Source organism: Podarcis filfolensis (assembly GCF_964270895.1).
Source record: "Podarcis filfolensis genome assembly, chromosome: 6".
In the NCBI taxonomy this organism is placed as follows: domain Eukaryota; kingdom Metazoa; phylum Chordata; class Lepidosauria; order Squamata; family Lacertidae; genus Podarcis; species Podarcis filfolensis.
The window spans coordinates 35,484,285-35,507,300 of NC_139609.1; the positions used below are offsets into that span (position 1 = coordinate 35,484,285).

Here is a 23,016-nt window from a genome sequence, read left to right on the forward strand (position 1 = left end):
AGGGACCCCTGACCATTAGGTCCAGTCGTGGCCGACTCTGGGGTTGCGGCACTCATCTCGCTTTATTGGCCGAGGGAGCCAGCGTACAGCTTCTGGGTCATGTGGCCAGCATGACTAAGCCGCTTCTGGCGAACCAGAGCAGCGCACGGAAACACCGTTTACCTTCCCGCCAAAGCGGTACCTATTTATCTACTTGCACTTTGGCGTGCTTTCAAACTGCTAGGTTGGCAGGAGCAGGGACTGAGCAACAGGAGCTCACCCCGTTGCGGGGATTCGAATCACCGACCTTCTGATCGGCAAGTCCTGGGCTCTGTGGTTTAACCCACAGCGCCACCCGCATCCCTGCTTAACTCTAGAGAATAAAAAAAGGAATGTCTTAAGCGTTCTCTCCTTCAAAGGAAGCCAAAATGGGACAGCACCACACAGTGGAATTCACCACTCGGTGAAGTTTGGAACATGAAACAATATGTTGCCCTATCCTCAACTTGGATGTGTCCTCTCTTAACACACAGAGAGAAATTGTGTGGTCCCAAGCATGGCCTAGAACAGCATTTGGTCAGTGTAGTCTTGGGCACCATTAATACCCTACCTGCTATGATGACAGAGAGCAGCAGCAGATCGTTTAACTCACTTCTTTGGAGACAAGTGTGCTGAATGATGAGATCAACCTATGCTGCTGCTAATATGCCTCAGACATTCTTCATCCTTCACTGCACAGAAGATCCATTAATAAACCAAAAGTAAGATAGCCCATTCATAGCTAAGTCAACTCAGATACAATAGTTTGCATAGTGCAGCAGTTTAAACTCTTAGATGTGGTCAGCAAAGGCTTCTGGGATGTCTTTGAAACATCTAGATGAGTTATAAAGCAGGGATGAGTAAACTGTAGCCCTGCAAGATGCTACTGGACTACAGCGCTCATCAACCTTGACCATTTTCTGTGCTGGCAGAAGCTGATGGGAGTTCTCTATCTGTGTTATAAAGGTTTACAGATGTGTTTGTGTGTGGTGGTGGTGGTGGTGGGGAATTTATCTATAAAGGTAAAAGTGACACTTGGTATTTTTTCCTCCCAGAATACTATACCTAAACAAATATGGTTCCAATATGAAACTTTTTTCCTTAGTTGTACCTCAGAGTTTTCTATAAACATCAAGATGGTGAGCATCACAGTTTCCAAAATATATGAAGCTATGCAAATATAGCTGGTTATGAATATGGTGATTTAAATAAACTAAATACGGATTTTAAAAAATTTGACTTTGAACATCACACTAGAAAATCTGACGAGTATTATCACAGTCAGAAGCAAATGACAGCCCAAAATAACCAAGTGAACTATACCAAAATGCACATTCTGGAGTGTAAGTTAATATTATTATATAATCAGAAAACAGAAAGCCCACAATTATGTTTTACCTGTTTTTTTTCCTATTTCATGACCATAGAAGACGAAGTGAGCAACACACACACAAACACACCACCTACCTCCCGCAATGCATGTTAAGTTATCGGAACTGAAGTTACTTAGAGCCAAAAAAGTAAGGGCTTTGTTTTCAGATCATAGCTAGTATTCCTGAATTTTATTGAGAATCTTTGGAGTTCATTGTTCATCACTGGCTCTATTTTGATTTGTGGTAAATAAAATGATGATGATGATGATGATGATGATGATGATGATGTGACAATTTAAACACTGGGAGGATGATGCTCAGAAAGTGGAATAAAACACAGTTGTGTGGCTATTGAAATTGTGGGCAGAGAAATTTGGGGCTGATTTCACTCAATTTCTCCAATGGGGTGAAAAAAATCTCAATTAGTTTCTAGGAAGTGGGACTCACTATTAGCAGTGGCAGTCACTCTGAATGCCAGTTTGCACCATCCATAATGCCTCGAACCCAGCACCATTCTATACATCTCCTACCATAATAATAGAGATGATTCACACATGCATTTTCATCACTCAGTGACTACAACATTAAATGGTATATTTCTTGCTTGCACGACTGACTCATCACAAAGCAAATACAACTGAGAGACTGAATCAAATACAACAACAGCTGAACCTCATAATTTTCAATAGAGTCAGTTCACACATTCATCTATTCTCACCATATGCTAGGTAATATGCTTTCATGAATTCTGAAACCAGTCATGATGTGGCGCAATCCAACTTTGGTTGCACCAAACCCCCACAGAATAAAGGAAGATTCAAAAGAACAGAATGGACAGGTAAGAGCTCAGTCCTTTTTTTGTCTGCACTTTTCTCTCCGAAACCAAATATCAGATATTTTCTCCTGGTGAGTGCTACTTCCAATCACAGAGACCAATTGAAAAGGTATACCTTGCTCTCCAGATAATGGTTTGGGAGTTTGAAAATTTTGCTCATTCTGATTCTTCACAAATAGTGTCTAGGCTCTTTTAAATCTTTATTTTAAAATCTATGTTGTCATATTTAAAGCAGATGTCTGTGCTTCAGTCTTTGAAAACTGTTATGTACTGAAGTTCTCACCCTGGGACAGCAGGGGGATACTGTAGATAGTTTTCACTCAGGTCCACATATGCAAATAAGGGATTGAAAGTGACGTTCAGTGATTGGATAGTTACAGAAAATGGTTACTGTTGTGTTCTAGTGGAGCTCTATATAAGCAGGCTGGCTGAACCCTTCAGTTCAGTTCTGTTCTGGCCTGTGAATAAACAAGAGTTGTTTGAAGAATCGCTGTGTCGTCTGATATGTTCACCCACAACTTAACAAAAAGAATGTCCTTCTCCTTGTGAGTGAAACCATGCAAACTTTTTATCACACTTGAGTCACACTGGGCAAGGGATGCCAGGAGATGGATAAATTTCTTCACATACCAGATTGGATTATTCCCAGTTCTATTTAAATGGGTCCTTTATGCTCCAGTTATGCTCTAAAAAGGAAAATAGTTCTCTGGGAGGAGTGAATCTTAGTGGAAAACTATATGTTACTAAGTGCTACTCATGGTGTTATTACCAGATTTACTTTTTCTAATCTACAAGAAGGGATGCTGAAAGGAATTCAGGTTTTGATGAAAATGGACCTGCTCTGCTCCATAACTCCCAGACCAATGTGTGGATTGCAATGCAACTTAACCTTCAGATTTTGCACTTTTCCAAATTTTGTAATACGCTTTTCGGCTCAAAAATGCAATGAAACATTTGATCAAATGCATATATTAGGGGAAAACACATGTAGAAATATGTATGCTGATATAAAAATACATTTGTAAATATGCATTTTGTGTTAAAATATGTGTTTTTAAATACAAATTTTCATTCAGATTTAAAAAAAAAAAATCCAGTTAAATGTGAAAGCGGAATAAACTTACAAATTAACGTGTGTGAAACTGGCAGACCAGAAATTGGCTGATCCTTCCATGCATATGTAAAGGTGATGCAATTTATATTCAGCAAAGAATGTTTGAAAATCTTGCAGTCTCAAACATTCATGGAAGGTGAACACAAAGGCAGGATTGATTTTTAAAATGCCATTAAATGAATCGAAAACATGGCAGTTGTATCCTTTAGACCGGGATATGAACTTGGCAAGAGTTCAATGGCCGCATGTTCACACTCTGTTCTTTATCTCAACTCCGGAAGACGCCTGCTTGGGAATGTGATTACAATACTGGAGCCGCATGTCAAGTATACCCTCATCTTGTTTTGGTAGCAAGGGTATTAGTTCAGGGAGCAATTTGAATTCGGAAGGTCAGGAGTAGGTCAGGGTAAATCTTGGCAGCGTTTCTGCTTGTTTCTGAGCTCAGACCTAATAGATACACAGCAGTCGGCTGAGCTCGCAAGCTTTTGCAAATGAGTCTAGAGGGGCTTGTTCACCAGAGTTTATGTTTCTAGCAAACAGCAGCTTTTAATAAATAGCATATAACTTTATTTGAGTGGATCAGAGATATTTGTTTTTCAAGAGTTTGGCTAATATTCCCTTTATTGCTTATGCCCCTACATTTCTGTGGTTTATAGCACATGAAATATCTAGACGCTAAATAAGATATTCGGCTTTACTTTCCTCTTTTCTTTTTTCTTTCTTTTTGGGCTGTTGCAGTCTAACCTTTTGTTTTGCTTTGTTTAACTTCTAGTTCAACGTGGGTGAGTGTCAATTGAGCTTGACTGCATTGCAGGAAATAAATTATTTTGCAAGCGTTAACAAGAAAACAAGAGCAAAAGAAATTTCCCCAATAGTGAAAGGAGCTATAAATGCATCTGATTGCTTTACCTGGTGATGCCCAAACTTCTGATAGGCGACAGGGAAGGCTCTTTTTATAAAGCCAGAACTCAGTTCTGGCACCTCTCAGGTGGGCACCATTGCCATTATAAGAAAACAAGGTGAGTTCCAGCACCTCTTTTTTTCTAGAGAAACAGCACTGTTCATTAGCGTACCAAAGGCAGCATGTTATTCCATGGAGCTATAGCTCAGAATTATTGTTTGTTTGTACTTACAGACACAAATTTACATAAAACTTTATTCTGACTTCAGAAGACCAGCTCTGGCAGCTCTCTTGGAAAATCCTTGCACAAATGTATTGTTTTAAGTGTTTATACACACTAATCCAGGGGTAGGAGAACTTTTGAGCCCTTGGCTAACCCTCTTGGGGCCATCAACTACCACATTTTCCCAATAGTATGGATTCCTGTGAGGTCTGTCTGCAGTTTGTTCACACCAGTCATGCCCTCACTGATACCTCCAAACCAGGAGTGTCGTAAGTGTCTTCACAGAGTGTGGGAGGTGTCAGTATAAGGCAGAGAACAGTCAAACTTGATCTTAAGAGTTTAGCTGGTTGCTTATTTTCCATCAAGGCCAATCTTTTTCTTATAAGCCCAGATGCTTCTGTTCCTACGAGGCAGCAGTGCTTGAGGTTGGAAGACTTAGCCCACATACACACGAGTGAAGTGAAGCCTGCTGCAGAAAAATATCTCAAAAAGAGAAGTCATTGTAAAGTGGCTGGTTTAGGAAGGATCATAGCTCAGTTGGGGAACATCTGCTTTGCATTCAGAAAGCTCCAGGTACGACAGGGAATGTCCTGGTCTAAAACTCTGGAGAGCTTCTGCCAGCCTGTGTAGACAATATTAAGTTAGATGTTCCAATAGTTTGACTCAATAGGACAGCTTCCTACGGCCCTGTGCTACCAGACACAACTCTGAATGCTAATAATCTCTAAGGTACAAGTAAAGAAAAGCAATGCAGCAGTCACATGTACTCCAGAAATTATGGAAGTGGCTGGGAATACATGCTGGGGGTGGGGTAGGATTTGATTTGATTTGATTTGCATTTTAATGCAAACCTACCTAATGTTCTCTTCCTGAGACAACATACAGGCCAAAACCTTTCAACATTTGCCTCTCCAAATTTTGCGGTGCAGGTTTCCAACAAGAACAACAAGAAAGATCATTAGGCGCGAGTGATCATGCTCTTCTGAAGTTTACTATACAGCAGAAAGGAGCAGCCAAGCATACTAGGACTCAATTTCTTGACTTTAAGAAAGCCAACTTCATAAAACTAGGGAAGTGCTGGATGAGATCCCATGGACAGTAATACTAAAAGGAAAGGGAGTTCATGATGGTTGTGAGTTTGTTAAGAGGGAGATAGTAAAAGCACAACTTCAGGCAATACCAATGAGACGGAAACATGGAAGGTGCCTAAAGAAGCCAGGGTGGCTATCTAAAGAACTTTTAACTGAGTTAGGATTAAAAAAGGATGTGTACAAAAAATGGAAAAGGGGGGAAACCACCAAAGAGGAATTCAAACAAATAGCCAGCACGTGTAGACATAAAGTCAGAAAAGCTAAAGCACAGAATGAACTCAGGCTTGCTAGAGAGGTTAAAAGCAACAAAAAAGGCTTTTATGGGTATGTTCGTAGCAAACAGAAGAACAAAGAAACAGTGGGGTCACTCAGAGGAGAAGATGGTGAAATGCAAACAGGGGACACAGAAAGGGCTGAACTCCTCCATGCCTTCTTTGCCTCAGTCTTCTCCGATAAAGAAAACAATGCCCGACCTGAAGAATTTGGAGCAAATGATTCAGCAGAGGAAACACAGCCCAGAATAACTAAGGAGATAGTACAAGAATTCTTGGCTAGTTTAGATGTATTCAAGTCTCCAGGGCCAGATGAACTGCATCCAAGAGTATTAAAAGAACTGGCAGATGTGATCTCAGAACCACTGGCAGTCATCTTTGAGAATTCCTGGAGAACAGGCGAAGTCCCGGCAGACAGGAGGAGGGCAAATGTTGTCCCTATTTTCAAAAAGGGGAAAAGAGAGGACCCAAATAATTACCGCCCAGTCAGTCTGACATCAATACCAGGGAAGATTCTGGAGCAGATCATTAAGCAAACAGTCTGTGAGCACCTAGAAAGGAATGCTGTGATCACCAATAGTCAGCATGGATTTCTGAAAAATAAGTCATGTCAGACTAACCTGATCTCGTTTTTTGACAGAATTACAAGCCTGGTAGATGAAGGGAACGTAGTGGATATAGCCTACCTTGATCTCAGCAAGGCATTTGACAAGGTGCCCCATGATATTCTTGTAAAGAAGCTGGTAAAATGCGGTCTTGACTATGCTACCACTCAGTGGATTTGTAACTGGCTGACTGACCGAACCCAAAGGGTGCTCATCAATGGTTCCTCTTCATCCTGGAGAAGAGTGACTAGTGGGGTGCCACAGGGTTCTGTCTTGGGCCCGGTCTTATTCAACATCTTTATCAACAACTTGGATGATGGACTCAAGGGCATCCTGATCAAATTTGCAGATGACACCAAACTGGGAGGGGTGGCTAACACCCCAGAGGACAGGATCACACTTCAAAACGACCTTGACAGATTAGAGAACTGGGCCAAAACAAACAAGATGAATTTTAACAGGGAGAAATATAAAGTATTGCACTGGGCAAAAAAAATGAGAGGCACAAATACAAGATGGGTGACACCTGGCTTGAGAGCAGTACATGTGAAAAGGATCTAGGAGTCTTGGTTGACCACAAACTTGACATGAGCCAACAGTGTGACGCGGCAGCTAAAAAAGCCAATGCAGTTCTGGGCTGCATCAATAGGAGTATAGCATCTAGATCAAGGGAAGTAATAGTGCCACTGTATTCTGCTCTGGTCAGACCTCACCTGGAGTACAGTGTCCAGTTCTGGGCACCACAGTTCAAGAAGGACACTACAAACAGGAACGTGTCCAGAGGAGGGCAACCAAAATGGTCAAAGGCCTGGAAACGATGCCTTATGAGGAACGGCTAAGGGAGCTGGGCATGTTTAGCCTGGAGAAGAGGAGGTTAAGGGGTGATATGATAGCCATGTTCAAATATATAAAAGGATGTCACATAGAGGAGGGAGAAAGGTTGTTTTCTGCTGCTCCAGAGAAGCGGACACAGAGCAATGGATCCAAACTACAAGAAAGAAGATTCCACCTAAACATTAGGAAGAACTTCCTGACAGTAAGAGCTGTTCGACAGTGGAATTTGTTGCCAAGGAGTGTGGTGGAGTCTCCTTCTTTGGAGGTCTTTAAGCAGAGGCTTGACAACCATATGTCAGGAGTGCTCTGATGGTGTTTCCTGCTTGGCAGGGGGTTGTACTCAATGGCCCTTGTGGTCTCTTCCAACTCTATGATTCTATGATTCTAAGAATGTACAATGAGCAAAAGCAAGTAAATGTGAAAGCTAGGGCAGAAGAGAAGCGAAGCAGTTCCAAAATGGTCAGTATGGTGGTTTTGTGTTAATGGTGCTGAGAACCAGAACTCACTGGCTGTAATGGGATGCTTTCTTTCTCCTTGGCAGAGCTTTGGGAAAGGAAATTGCTGGTGCTACCTCAATTTCCTTATTGTATGATTAATACATGATTAATACATCATGGGCAGGAACATTGAAGAATATATTTGAAAACTGTATTCCCCATGTGTGTCTAGTTTGAATTGCTGTTTGTAAATTTTTAACTGCTTCATGGTGTACGTTGAAAACAAATGCACCGATATGATGCATATGCACACATTTTGCTGTGATTATCATGCGATTACCACAGCAAGCAGCAACACTATTTGACCTGTGCCTTAAGGCTCACTCCTCCCAGTGTGTGAAAGCACAGGTGCATGCTAAGGGAGTGGAGGAAATGAATAATTCTTCCTTTAGAGTGACATTACTAAACCGGAAAGTGCTTGTGTTCTGGCCTAGTCAGTTTTACATAAAAGATAAATGATGTTAGGAACTGGGAAAAGTTATGAATAACCTCAACCACACACACATAGCGAGGAGCTTGCTCCATTACATTTGCCAAATCTGCTGGATCAAGGCTATTGAACTCAACCTTGTTTCCCCACCCACCTGGGCTCCCACCAATGCCTATCTGAAGGCAGCCTGAATGGATCAATCAGACAACGACTTCTCCTCAAAGTGCCTTAGCCTGGATAAATAACATACATTTGACCACACACCTAAAGATCATTTGAATTATCTCTCAGAAGCAGGCTAACAGCAGCACCCTAAGGGACTTCCAGTACTGGGTATAACATGAAACTTGGAAGGACAGTCCCTGCTCAGAATATTCTCCTTTCTCTCTTGCAGGCTCTAAATACTAAAATGGAGGGGGGGAGAGATATGACCCCCCCACTGATGCTCCATGGAGAGGAATCTCCCCCACCTGCATTAAGTGAGTAATCTCTCTCCCTCCCCCCTCCATGTCTTTGAATGCATTCCAATCACACAGGCCCAGCACATGCGCTGAGCTAATAAACCATAACAGCTCCATAACTGATCTGTTACTGTCTATTGACTCAACGATCCATGAAATAAAAATTCCTGCAACAGACTTTGATCAGAAAGACTAAAAGCCCTTTTAGAGCACTTACGGACTTTCACATACATAAACACCTATTTGGACAAGGTGCGCTCGGCTGTAAGAGCTCCAGAAGAATTAGCATGCACAGCTTGGAAAGGAGCATAATCACACCAGAAACTAAAACTGGTTATAATTATAAGGCACCTTTCATCATATTGTCTTGACGGTGCAGTGCTGCAGTCTATTCAGTGAAAGATCATAGACTGGTAGGACAGGTGTCTTGCCCATCTGCTTCATCTAGCGATTCTTTTAAAGACAGCTTCAAAGCAGTGTCTTAAAAACAGCCCTCACATCACTCATGTTCAGGGGCACGTTTCAGGATCAGCTTGACCTCGTATTATACCCTCATTTGGATTTATTTGAGGGATGCTGCCATGCTCAGGCGACCCCCGTTGACTTTGACGACACTCGCATGAGCACGGAAACACCTTGGTAGCAAAGCGACGACGAGAGCTTTACTCCCTGACATGTACCCGTGTTAATTCATCCATTGACTCATTTGGAACTTGGCTACAAAATGAGAAACATAATACGGTTGGGCTCTAGCGACTTCTTTCTAAGGCCGAGTAAACGATGGGCAGAAGGCTGTATGGATGAAACTACCTTGGAATTGTTGACAGGGATTGTTTTCCCCAGGACAACAGCCCAAAGATAACAACCCGTGAATTTTGACTGCATCATCAAGCTCCTATAGGAGGGTAGGCAATTGGGTGGCCTCCAAGTATCATTGGACTGCTATTCCCATCATCCCTCACTGCTGGCTACGCTGGCTGGGGCTGATGGGAGTTGGAGCCCAACACATCTGGAATCAAACATCTGGAGAAATGTGAAGGGCATCATGTTGGCCCAGGCAACGCTGGGCCAGGCTTGTGTGCGTGTGTGTGTTGTGGCAAGACAGACAGACAGACAGACAGACAGACAGAGACTTCAAGCACTACTTGTACTTTTGGAGTGAGTTCCCAGTAGTGATGTATGGAAGTGAGAGCTGGACCATAAAGAAGGCTGATCGCCGAAGAATCAATGCTTTTGAATTATGGTGCTGGAGGAGACTCTTGAGAGTCCCATGGACTGCAAGAAGATCAAACCTATCCATTCTTAAGGAAATCAGCCCTGAGTGCTCACTGGAAGGACAGATCCTGAAGCTGAGACTCCAGTACTTTGGCCACCTCATGAGAAGAGAAGACTCCCTAGAAAAGACCCTGATGTTGGGAAAGAGAGAAGGGGATGACAGAGGACGAGATGGTTGGATAGTGTTCTCGAGTTTGACCAAACTGCGGGAGGCAGTGGAAGACAGGAGTGCCTGGCGTGCTCTGGTCCATGGCGTCACGAACTAAATGACTCAACAACAACATGTCTCTGAAATTGTAGGTGGGCAGAAGGCTGTTGTGCTCAGCTTCTGCCTCCAGACTTATCTAAAATGGAATTTTCAGGGAAATGCCACACCTTCCTGCACTGAAAGGAATTCTGAGGCAAGGTCAAAGTGTTTTCTAGAAGGCAAGTGAAATTTCTCAAGGAGGTTTCTGCTGCCTGTCCAGATAAAGGCCATTAACTTTGCAAAACAAATTGGGAAAACGAAAAGAGAAAAGAGGAAAAGGAAATCCCTGCACGATGGCTCATTGCTGATGTGGACCAACCACTAGAGGGGGATGCGAGACACATTTTGGACTCCTGAAACATTATCTCTGTCTTTCTTTTTCATCTGCACTCTGTTGTGCTTTTAAGGCTATAGATTAGCTATATCCTTCAGTTACATTTTATGAGCTTAATTGAACATGTTCATCCTGGAGAGATAATTCAAATTATATTTACTTTACCAATACTAAGAAGTGCTGGGTAAAGAAGCAGAGCAAACAGTAGCAGGTCTGAGAACTGCCAAGGTAGATAATGATACTATGCTTTTAACCATTTTATTTTATCACGAGCACCGCAGCTTTGTTATTTTCTGACGCACGCTTCTCGCGCATCAGCACATTCATGAAACGAAAGCTTACCTCTAACAATAGGTGCTCGGGAATGCCGTTGCAGTTTCTTTTAAAATAAAAATAAAATAAAACCCTATTATTTAATTTTCAAAAGGGGGAGAGAAAAAACAGCGAAGACTCTTTCTGTTTGACAGTCTCTTAATCCCTACAGGATACCAGTGAGCCCTGAATGAAATCGGTCTATTTGACACTCTTGGCTACATCCCTCAAAAGAAAGACACAATCTGTGATCACTTACAAGACACCGCAGATTTCAAGAGCACAGCAATACTGTAAGTGGGGTTAGAGAACCTGGGGGGAAAAATTAATCTCTTTAGAAGATCTGGCTTTGCCCCATACATCAGTAACCGTGCTCTTGTCTTTTAAATGTACTGGGAAACCTAACACTTGTGCTGTTGGTTGTCTTTAATATAATGCTTTTTCACTGCAGGGCAGAAAATAGAGAAGAGAAAATGGCCACAGCACAAGGGTGTTCTTACTCTGTCTTGAACTCATTCTGCGGTTCCTAGATCTTGCAGATTAATAACAGAAGACACAGCAGTAGATTCAATTTTCTGTCAAATGAGCTGACACCTTGTCGGGAATAAAGGTTAGAAGCTGACATAGAGTAGTCATTTCATTTTTATATAGCTACTTAAATTACTCTGCTACTCAGCATATCACAAACCTTAAAGTGGGAGGGGGGGAGGTTAATTCTCTCCAGGAGTAAGGATAAATGGCCCCGAAATTTAGGAGTTTTTGTAGAGGAGGACCCAAGGGCTAAGAGGAATCTATTCTGCAGCAACATCCCACACTTATTATACAATGAAGCTTCGGGTTCTCAGCTTACTGAAGCATAGCTGTCAAGTGTCCCTTATTTGAAGGGACAGTCCCTTATTCCAGCGCCATGTCCCGCTGCTGTCCCTTATTGATAGATGTCCCTTAAATGTCCCTTAAATGATGTCCCTTAAATTTCAAAGGAAGCAGCTCCTCTCCCTCCCTCCCTGCCGGCCAGGGAGGAGGGAGGCTCCAATTGTGTTGCTTGGCTGTGTTGCTCACCCAATAAGAAGTCTAAGAACGACTGGGGGGTGGAGCTTGCATGCCTTGTGTGTGGCTAGTTAATGCAAGCTGAGGGGTTTTTTGAATGCTGGATGCCATTTTGTTGCACGTGCTGCTGCAAACTTTGCAGTGCAAAGCCAGGCCAGGGAGCCATCTTAAGCTGAGGATGCATAGGCCTTGTGGTGCATGTGATTCAGATTCTATTCAGTTGAACCTCTGGTTACAAAGTTGGTTGGACAGTGTTCTCGAAGCTATGAGCATGAGTTTGACCAGACTGCAGGAGGACAGGAAGACTGGAGTGCCTGGAACAGGTGAGGCTGCAGGTCCCTTATTTTGGCTGCTGGTCCCTTATTTTCAAGGCTGCTGGTCCCTTATTTTCAAATCTGTAAGTTGACAGCTATGCTGAAGGTTGTGGGTGTTTGCAGTTAACCTGCTCTTGGGCATTTGTTCTGATTTGTTTGCAGGGAGGTTGGATGATATTGCCTCAAAGCAAGTGTTATCCCATACTTTCCAGGGCATTTTCCCATCACTTCCAGAGGCAGGAATGCTTCCGAATGTTAGTTGCTGAAAAACACAGGAGGGGAGAGTGCTCTTATGCTCAGGTCCTATGAGGGGGTTTCTCATGGGCATCTGTGTGGCCACCAGGGCCAGATTTAGGCTTGATGAGGCCCTAAGCTCCTGAAGGTAATGGGGGCCTTTATATGTCCAGCTGTCCTTTGTCACTGTTTTTTGTGTTGAATATATGCTACATGGTAGTTTATGGACCTAATAGGTGCCTAAAACCATTTGCACATAACAAAATATGTATTTTATCAAAGTCATTGTTGAACTGAAATACAATTAAGAAGAAGTATACAGTGGTACCTCTAGTTATGAACTGAATTCGTTCCGGAGGTCCGTTCTTAACCAGAAATTGTTGTTAACTAGAGGCGTGCTTTCGCTAATGGGGCCTCTTGCTGCTGCTGTGCCGCCAGCACACGATTTCCGTTCTCATCCTGGGGCAAAGTTCTCAACTTGAGATAACTCTTCCAGGTTAGCGGAGTTTGTAACCTGAAGCATTTGTAATCTGATGCGTTTGTAACTCGAGGTACCACTGTATTAATAGTGAAATACAATTAAGAAGAAGTATATTAACAGTGAAATAATTATTAAGCTCTAACTTAAAATGATTTTTTATATGATTTCATTTTATGGATCAATGGTCTCGTTAGATAGTAAAATTCATGTTCAATTGCTGTTTTAGGGGTTGTTTTTAAAAGTCTGGAACGGATTAATCCGTTTTGCATTACTTTCTATGGGAAAGCGCGCCTTGTTTTGGAACACTTTGGTTTTGGAACAGACTTCTGGAATGGATTAAGTTTGAGAACCAAGATACCACTGTATACAGAAATGAGCAAAACAGTGATATTTTAGGGAGCAGGCTAGCAGACGGGGCCCATTACTTACATCATAGGCACCTACACAACACAAAACACTGTTGCTGTATGTAGGTTTTATTTTAATTTTTTTATGTTATATTTTGAAAATGTACATCCAGGGTTTTTTTTCCTTTAAATTTTATTGGGGCCCCCAAGAGAGTGGGGCCCTAAGCTACAGCTTATTTAGCTTATATGTATATCCGGCTCTGGTGGCCATTATAAGAATAGGATGCTGAACTTGATGAGCCACAGACTTGATCCAACAGGCTCTTCTTATGAGCCTTATCACAAAAAAGATCTAGGCTGAATCTAGACACATCTGTTAGGAAATAAGACTAAATTGCTTTCTAAAATGTATAAATTAATATTAGAATAGCATGAATAAGTCAAATCAGTTATGATATACTGGGCGAGGGACTTTGGATATAATATGCAACTTGAAGCGTGGGAGAGGCTATGGAACCGGGATTCAAAGTTTACAGCATGTTATACTTGGAAAGAAAACTGCATGATAATGATGTGTCGGTGGTACTTAACACCTAGTAAATTAGCAAAATGTGAAAAACAAGGTCAAATACATGCTGGAAATGTAAGGAAAAGAAGACACCTTTTACCATATGTGGTGGACTTGTAAAGTTGTGAAAGAATTCTGGGAGATGATATATAATGAACTGAAAAAAAAAGTTTAAAATAACCTTTTCTTAAAAAACCCGAAGCTTTCCTTCTATGAATTCTAGTTGCCGAAATACCAATGGACCAGAAGAGACTATTTATATATGCGACCACTGCTGCCCAGATGTTAGTAGCCCAGAGATAGAAAGAAGACATAGTACCTACCAGAGAAGAATGGCAGAAAAAACTGATGGATTATGCTGAGATGGCAAAAATGACCGGAAAAATCAGAAACCAGGAAGATCAAAATCTCAATAAGGAATGGGGAAATCATATAATTTACCTTAAAAATCATTTCAAACAATTAAAATCATTAGTAGGACTGGAATGACACTGGTAGTTTAACATTAGACTGTGTTTGTAATGGGATTTTAATAGAATTGGATTAATAGAGAAGATGCAGAAAGAAAAAAAGTTAACATAAGGACCCACAAAGGGGAGGGGGGGTCCATGGGAATTTATGGAATTCTCTTTTTCTTTTGGTTGTTTGATAATTGTTTGTAAATTTCAAAATCTGAAAATTAAACAAATTTTATATTAAAAAATAGACACATCAAAAAAGCGTTTTAGGAACATGCGTTGTAAACCGCAAAGTGATTCTCTCTAGTGGAAGCCTGTGCACAGTTTTCCACTAGTGGTATGGGGGGTAGCTCAGTTTGTTAGAGTGTGGTGCTGATAATGCCAAGGTTGCAGGTTTGATCCCCATAAGGGATAGCTCAATATTCCTGCATTGCAGGTTGTTGGACTAGATGATCCTCAGTGTACCTTCCAACTATGATTCTATTATTTCCTCTTAGAATTTTTCTCTTCTCTCACCTACCCCCTTCAAGTTGGCTTGCAGGGGTCACGAGAACCCACAGAACAGTGCACAGGGGCAAGAAAAGTCAGATTGTTAATAAGAATATGCTAAAATGAATTGATAATGTATGAAAATACTGAGTTATAAAATGTTAAGATATAGAGATAAGATAAATGAAAGAGGGTAAGGATTTGCTGATTTGATTATTTAAATGGGAATACAAGAAGGGGAGGTGTGAGGAGGTCAAAGAAATAAGCAAATGAGTTTTAAGCTATGAAAAATGGAATTGTTTTTAATTTTTATTTTTTTTCTGTGTTTTTATATGTTGTATTTTTATTTTTATTTTTTCCTTTATTATGTGTTCTTGCATATTTGTTTTTGTAAAACTTCAATAAATATTTCTTTAAAAAAAAAAGAAAAGTCAGATTGTTCCATTAGGAAGCAGAAATGCTTGTGCTGATGGAGGAATCTGTTTAGTGCTACCTCAAATTCCTCCTTAATAAATTAGAACCATTCCAGATTAACATTGTGAGCGCCCCAAATTAGGTATTTCCACACTTCTCCAGCTATGTAAATTAATACTGGCCATCGTATCCAAATTTAATGACTGTCAGAATATACTGATTTATCTCTGATGTTTTCGATATTGGCAAAATTATTCACATATGAATGCCAACACCCACCAGTTTTCAGACATCCACTGTAACTTATCCAGGCTTTCTCCCTCTTTTCTTAGCATTGCATTTGCCAAACATACTTGCATCATGGGCAGGAAGGTTATCATATGCTTGTTCCATTTTTATTCATAAGATGCATCCTATCTCACATCTTCTTTATCTCCTTTGAACGTGCATGTGCAGAAAGGCTACGTTAACAGCCATTCCCCTCTTTGCCATAACTAGCTTCTTGTTTCACTTCATCACAACTGATAGCAGATCTCTAGTTGGCAGCAAAGCCCGTTACAAATGATTGTGTGCTCCTTTTGGATAGCAAAGAGAAAGGTCTTATCTCGAAACTTTATCTACTCTTATTACAGACACCCGATAAATATAGCAAGAAGGTTTATGTGGGGGGAAATGGGAGGGGGATTTAGATATGTACTTGTCTGTGATCTACCACTTGGACATCAGAGAGCTTCTTTCTCACCATGCGGAGAGGCCTCCTTTAGAATACACTTTCATCAGTATCCATCTTATCCCTTGAATGGGACTGCTATAAAATCCACAAAAGACCAAACTTTCATTGTTGCAAAGGATGTAAAATGAAAGCATGTTTTTAGCTTAAAAGGAATTGCAGCACAAGCCTAACCTTGTCTACTCAGAAGCTAGTCCTGTTGAATTCAGAGAGGATCACTCCCAGGTAAGCAGGGTTAGAATCTCCCTCTGAATTTACCAGGAAACTGACCTAGTGTTTACCTGAAGGATTCTATTCTTAAGGAGCAATAGAAAATCATGGCAAATGTCTTGCTACAAGACAATATTGCTACTGTGTAATCATGGAAGAGGAAAAGATCCCAGAATTTAATGAGGGGGTCTTAAAAGATGTGGCACTGCCAAAAATGATCAAGCTAAGAGTTCAAGAAAGAGATAAATTGATACATTGGCAGGCTCAGACTACACACTTGCAATCAGCAAAATTTGGATAAAATTAGAAGAAGAATTGATGAAGTATGTGTAAGGAAATGCAGAAGAATTTTGTTAAAATCTGAAGAAGAATTGATGAAGTATGTGTATGGAAATGCAGAAGAATTTTGTTAAAATCTGAAGAAGAATTGATGAAATATCTGTACAGAAATGCAGAAGAATTTTATTAATACAAGGAACCAGAAGAGGAAATGGAGGGAAGTCATGAGGTCTAAAGAACCTCAAAGATAAGGTTTTGAAATGTTTTTGTGAACGGGGATTGGGGGGATTTGTTTTTTGTAGTTAATTGTGGAAATTAATTGTGGAAAAAACAATAGAATTTCATTTCCAAAAAAGAAGAAATAGAAAGAAAGAGAAAAGCTTTAAATAATTTCCGGATAAAGCAAACATTCTAATCATGGATTGCAAGAAAACATAGCTTTTTCATTATTCCTTTCAGAAATCCTGGGGGCGGGGGAAAAGAACTGTTGCCCCATCTCTGTAAGCGTTTAAATAATGTCAAAAGAGATTGTCTAGCTGTCCTGGAAAAGCTATCCCAGAGTGCCAGCTCTGTGGAAGGATCCCCCATCCCTCCTGGAGACCAAGACAGGGAGAAGGGAATGCAGAGTGGCAGGAGCCCTGCTACTGCAGTTGCTCCCTTGAAACATTAACAATAAAGGAAGAGGAAGTCGAGCACAGCAAGGCATGCCCCCAAGGTCCCTGGACAGTCATTTGCCTCATGTTGCCCCAGTTCTAACACTGGATGAGATGCCATTTTTAAATGGAAATATTCACAGCATGAATGGCATCTCGCCTTGTTTGATTCCACAGAGGACAAGCAACTGTCCATTTGTGAAGGGTTAATGAGTGGCTCCCTTTAAATAAAGAAAAACAAACAACACCCCCCCATTGTATTTACAGCTTGGCTGCCTTTAGAATATACCTTACACTTAATAATGCAGCAGATCGTCGTGGCTGATGGGCAAGATGACAAATAGTTACATTCCTCAAATAGCTTGGATTTAATAGCTTGTTACACTATACAAATGCCTTATGTGAGCAAAGTGCCTATTGACTTCATCAATGTTTGAATTACTTTCCATGTAATATTGACTTTCCCACATAGCTACACAAAGTGTGGGCAGAATAGTCTTGTGTGTTTAAAGAATCCAGCTTTCAAAACTGTTTAAAACCATTTCTGTGTAGCTGTCTTTGATCCCTTGAACGTTTCTTCGCACTGCTTTTCCGATGGCGGTATTCAGGCAGGTAAGCTAAATGTCTGTCTGCATAGGGTAGCAAATTATTTCTGCCATCTGCCTAAAGCAAGCCTTAGTATGGCTATTTTGGCCACTTAAAGTGATGTGTGTATATATAAAAAATATAGAACTTCCCATATTATTGTTAATTTGGTCACCATGTGGACAGCCACATGCAATTATGTCCCTAATAATAATAATAACAATAATAATAATAATAATAATAATAATAATAATAATAATAATAATTTATTATTTGTACCCCGCCCATCTGGCTGGGTTTCCCCAGCTACTCTGGGCAGTTTCCAACAAAGATTAAAAATACATTAAATGACACATCCCCCCCCCCTTGATAGAATGCATGTGGTTCCAGGCGACCCTATCACTGCCTGAGTCTTAACAGGGAGAGAAAGGTGGCAGGAATTTCAAAGCATGTGAAAAGGAATTCTGAAATATACCGGTAGTTGCACTTCAGTGACACCCCTTTTTCTTCATTCATCAAGGTTACCACGAAGATCCCACCTCCCTCCCCAGTTTCTATCTACTGAGGGGCATGTACATGTTCTTACTTCTCTCTCTATCCGCCCCCATTATTATTATTTTCTTAATTCCAGTATTATGTCCACTTCTGGCTTTTGCAAGGTCGTTCAACTACCTACATGCAACCTTTCTCCATTCCTGGTTTCCTCAAGGGAAGATTATTACACGTAAGATTATTAACAACAGTAAAAAACACAATAGCAGAAGAGACATTTAAAAGAAGTCTAAAACCCCAAGAAAGGAGACATTCATAGTAGAAGAGACACATTTATCCAGCTGGGAAAGCCTGTCACAACAAGAGTGTCTTCAATTGTTTCTAGAAAGTGCAGATAGTGGGGGCCTGTCATATCTTGACAGGAACGCTATTCCACAGTACAGGGGCAGCCACGCTAAACTTTTTTTGTTAAGAGGCTGTACTCCATAGGAGGGTTGGAAATTTAACTGGAAGATAACATTTCAAAACCTGCACCATGAAATTAAAGAAGACCCACTGAAACCAGCCACCAGCTTCTGAGTTGTCTGCCATTTCTTGTTCGGCACTGCAATAGGCCTTCATAGCTTGAGATCCATCAAAATGAATACCACGAACCAGCCCTGTATTGTTGCCTGCAAGGTGCTTGACATCCTCGTTTTTTAAAGACCCAAACAGGAAGCAGAAATTTGAGATTTACTAAGCCCCTGGTGAGCTGGAACATATGAATGGAAAGCTGTGTTTTGCTTGCCGGGCATGAAGACACAAAATTGTCCCATTCAATTTATGGTATGTTTCTTGTTGTGAAATAGTTGGGTTTTGTGTTTGTTTGTTTTTTGTACTTCAAAGAAGGCTTGAAATTTAGCCCTGGAATGTGACACCTTAGGAGGAAATAAGACCTAAAGACTAAGAGGGTTTGTGTGTGTGTGTGTGTGTGTGTGTATACTAAAGAAATTATGGAAAAGAGAAACTTAAACTGAGCTCTGCTGCCCATCTCAATTGCCGAGAGGTAGAGAATGATTAGAAGAAGAGGAGGAGTTTGGATTTGATATCCCGCTTTATCATTACCCGAAGGAGTAAAGTAAAGTGGGTAAATAGAATTGGCTAGTGAGTTAGAGGGGAATTGGAAAAAGTAGGATGAGCTGAAATCACAAGGAAAAAAACCTGTATGGAAAGGGTTGTAGCACTGGTGGAGGAAGAGGGTGTGGGGGGAGTGCACCGCCCCGGCAGCGTGATCCAAGTGGGGTGCCATTGTGGCTGCCCCCCACCCATGCTGGGTGCCCCGCCCCCAGGACAAATGCCGCGCCCCTTCGGGCGGTGAGCCCCACCCCTGGGACGCGCACCACCCCACCCCCGCCTGGTCTCCGCCACCTGGTTGCATGAAGCTCCGCCACTGGGTTGCAGTGCACCAGAACTCCAGAAGCCTAGGCCCGGAAACAACTTTATAGCTAATTATTGCCTTGGATAGGGAAGCAGTTTAGAATAAGTTTATTTGGATGTCTTTTCCTGTTATTTTAATATGTTCTTAAAGAGTAGATATAGGGACGCGGGTGGCGCTGTGCGTTAAACCACAGAGCCTAGGACTTGCTGATTAGAAGGTCGGCAGTTTGAATCCCCGCGACGGGGTGAGCTCCCGTTGCTCGGTCCCTGCTCCTGCAAACGTCAAAGTGCAAGCACGTCAAAGTGCAAGTAGATAAATAGGTACCACTCCAGTGGGAAGGTAAACGGTGTTTCCATGCGCTGCTCTGGTTCGCCAGAAGCGGCTTAGTCATGCTGGCCACATGACCCAGAAGCTGTACGCCGGCTCCCTCGGCCAATAAAGCGAGATGAGCGCCACAACCCCAGAGTCGGCCACGACTGGACCTAATGGTCGGGGTCCCTTTACCTTTACCTAAAGAGTAGATAGCACCTGATTTGTAATGAGGGTTAGGGGATAAATTTGATTCAGCTCACATTTAAAGGTAAACCTACTAAATCCTCACTTTCTGACCAACAACATTCACATACCCTCCAACATTTATCCGATGAAAATAGGGGCATCCCATTCCATAATGATAATTTTACTATGAATACCCCACACATCTTGCTGGGTTGCCCTAGCCACTCTGGGTGGCTTCCAACATATGTGAAAACATAATTAAACATTAAAAAAACTTCCCTATACAGGATTGCCTTGATGGCTTGGGGTCAGATAACTCCACAGCCTCTAACGTTTGTCCACTGAAAATAGGGACATCCTAAGGAAAAGTGGGACATTCTGGGATCAAATCAGAAACCAGGATGGCTTCTCTAAATCAGGGACATCCCTGGAAAATAGGGGCACTTGGAAGGTCTGGATTCATAGTGGAATATATTTGCAGAATATCTGAAGAACTACGGTATGTTAAACAGGCTAAAACATTCGCAGGGTGTTAGAGGAAAAAGACTGTAAAATTGTATCTGCTTTCAGGCTTGGCAGAGTCAGAAGGACAGAGAAGCCCAGAGATTGTTTGATAACACTGAGATCAAAGGAGGAAAGGGACAAGATTTTGGGCCTGCACTACGAAAAGTCACTAGACATTTTGGGCAAGAGAATTGAAATCTACAAGGACATTCCTAAGCAGTTGCTGGACCTCAGATCTAACTACACGGAATTGGCAAGACTGTTGAGAAGCAACGCAATTATCTTCAGGTGGGAGTTTCCACAAGGATTATCCTTTACCTACAGAGGGAGAAAGATCAAAATCAAAACAGTGGAAGATAGAGACAAGTTTTTGGGAGCACACGGAGAAGACCTCCACAAAGGACTTGGATTGCCAGCGCCAGAACTTCCAGGGGAGCCCGCCCCCTCGGATCCTCAAGGACCGGAGAACAAGGTACCACCCCAGAAAGAATAACCAGATCTATCCAGGATGTCTCTGCAGCTTTTGAGTTGGAACATAAATGGCTGTAACAGTCCCGAAAAAAGGTCTAAAATTTTTCATATTCTAAAAAAGGAACAATTGGACATTATATGCTTACAAGAAACACATGTGATTAGGCTCCATAGAAAGGTGTTAATAAATAAAAGGCTTGGTCAAGAATTTATATCATCGGATACAGTTAAAAAGAGAGGTGTAGTGATCTATGCAAAAGAGAGCCTTTCACCAAAATTTCTCTTTAAAGATGAAAGTGGAAGAATCCTCGCAATAGAAGTACAGTATCAAGGAGAAAAAATTTTGATATTAGGAATTTATGCTCCAAATGAAGGAAAATCGGATTTTTATAAGAAGTTGCACGAGATCATGCTGGATTATCTGGATTACAACAACGTCATCATGATGGGGGACATGAACGGGGTCGTATCAACAAATATGGATAAGTCACAGAACCAGAACATTACTAAAGAGGGAAGACTACCTAAGACCTTTTTTGAAATGACTGACAATATGGACTGGGTTGACATCTGGAGAGTTAGAAACCCCCTGGGAAGAGAAGGAACATTCTTTTCTGAAGCTCAACTGACTTGGACACGAATCGACCAAATATGGATAACTAGAAGTCTGGCACCTAAGGTGAGGAAGGTGGAAATCTGCCCCAAAACATGCTCCGACCATAACGCCTTGAGAATGGATATGACATTGATCCCAATCGGCTCCTTTAGATGGAAGATGAATGATGGCCTGTTTAGAGATCAAAGAATTGTAAAGAAGGCCCAAAAAACCTTAAAGGACTATTTTGAGATTAATTTGAACACTACGGTGGAAAAAAGAACTATCTGGGATGCAAGTAAAGCTGTGATGAGAGGGTTCTTGATTCAACAGAATTCCTTAAAGAAAAGACTGCAAAATGAAAAGAAAGATAAAATTCTGGAAAGTATCAAAGAGTTGGAGAAGAAGTTAAGATCTAACCCGAAGTCCCAACCGATTCTGAGAGAAATTAAACTTTATCAGGCGCAATATTCCAAGCTGATAAATCAGGAAATAGAATGGAAGATTAAAACAATGAAACAAAAAACTTTTGAATCGGCAAATAAATGTGGGAAACTGCTAGCTTGGCAGTTGAAAAGGAGACAAAGATTAAATACAGTAACAAACTTAGAGGTTGAAGGAAGGAACATTCAGAACCCGGGAGAGATTAGAAAGTGCTTCCAGAGGTATTTTAAAAAGTTATATACTCAAGGGCCACAAGATGAAATAGAGATTACACAATTTTTGGAGAGAAATGGATTAGCAAAGCTGTCAGAAGAAAATAGAACAATTTTAAATGGCAAAATAACACGACAAGAGATTGAACAGGCCATCCTGAGTCTGAAACAGGGCAAATCACCAGGGCCAGATGGACTGACCTCTAACTACTACAAGACATTGAAGGATTATTTGATACAACCTTTGTTGGAGGTCAGTAATGAAATAATGGAGGGGAAGAAGGCGCCTGAATCGTGGAAAGAAGCATTTATCACATTGATTCCAAAGTCAGAAACTGAAAAGACACAACTCAAGAATTACCGTCCCATCTCCCTTTTAAATGTGGATTACAAAATATTTGCAGATGTTTTGGCACGAAGATTTAAGAAAGTTTTAAGTGAGATAATCCATAAAGACCAGGCAGGCTTTCTCCCGGGCAGACATATGTTTACTAACACAAGGAACATTATAGACATATTGGAACTTTTACAAACAAACATAAACACTAAAGCAGTTTTAATTTTTATAGACGCGGAGAAAGCCTTTGACAACATTTCTTGGAAATTTATGAAGGGGAATTTAAAAGAAATGGGAGTGGGACGGGGGTTTGAGAACGGGATTGAGGCAATATATTCAGAACAAAAGGCTAAACTGATAGTTAACAATGTGGTTACAGAAGAGTTTAAAATTGAAAAAGGTACACGACAAGGCT

General features: G+C 41.2%; 1 protein-coding gene and 1 long non-coding RNA gene across 3 annotated transcripts in view; one reads left to right on the plus strand and one right to left on the minus strand.

Moving 5' to 3' along the window:
* LOC310765661 (serine/threonine-protein kinase TNNI3K) overlaps positions 1-23,016 on the minus strand; it is a 162,000-nt gene that overhangs the window by 58,224 nt on the left and 80,760 nt on the right. The gene's annotated exons all lie outside the window — the stretch shown is intronic.
* Positions 10,641-14,368, plus strand: LOC310765225. The gene is made up of 3 exons (XR_014549501.1): positions 10,641-10,738; positions 10,995-11,115; positions 14,037-14,368. It is a non-coding gene; the product is annotated as an uncharacterized lncRNA (long non-coding RNA).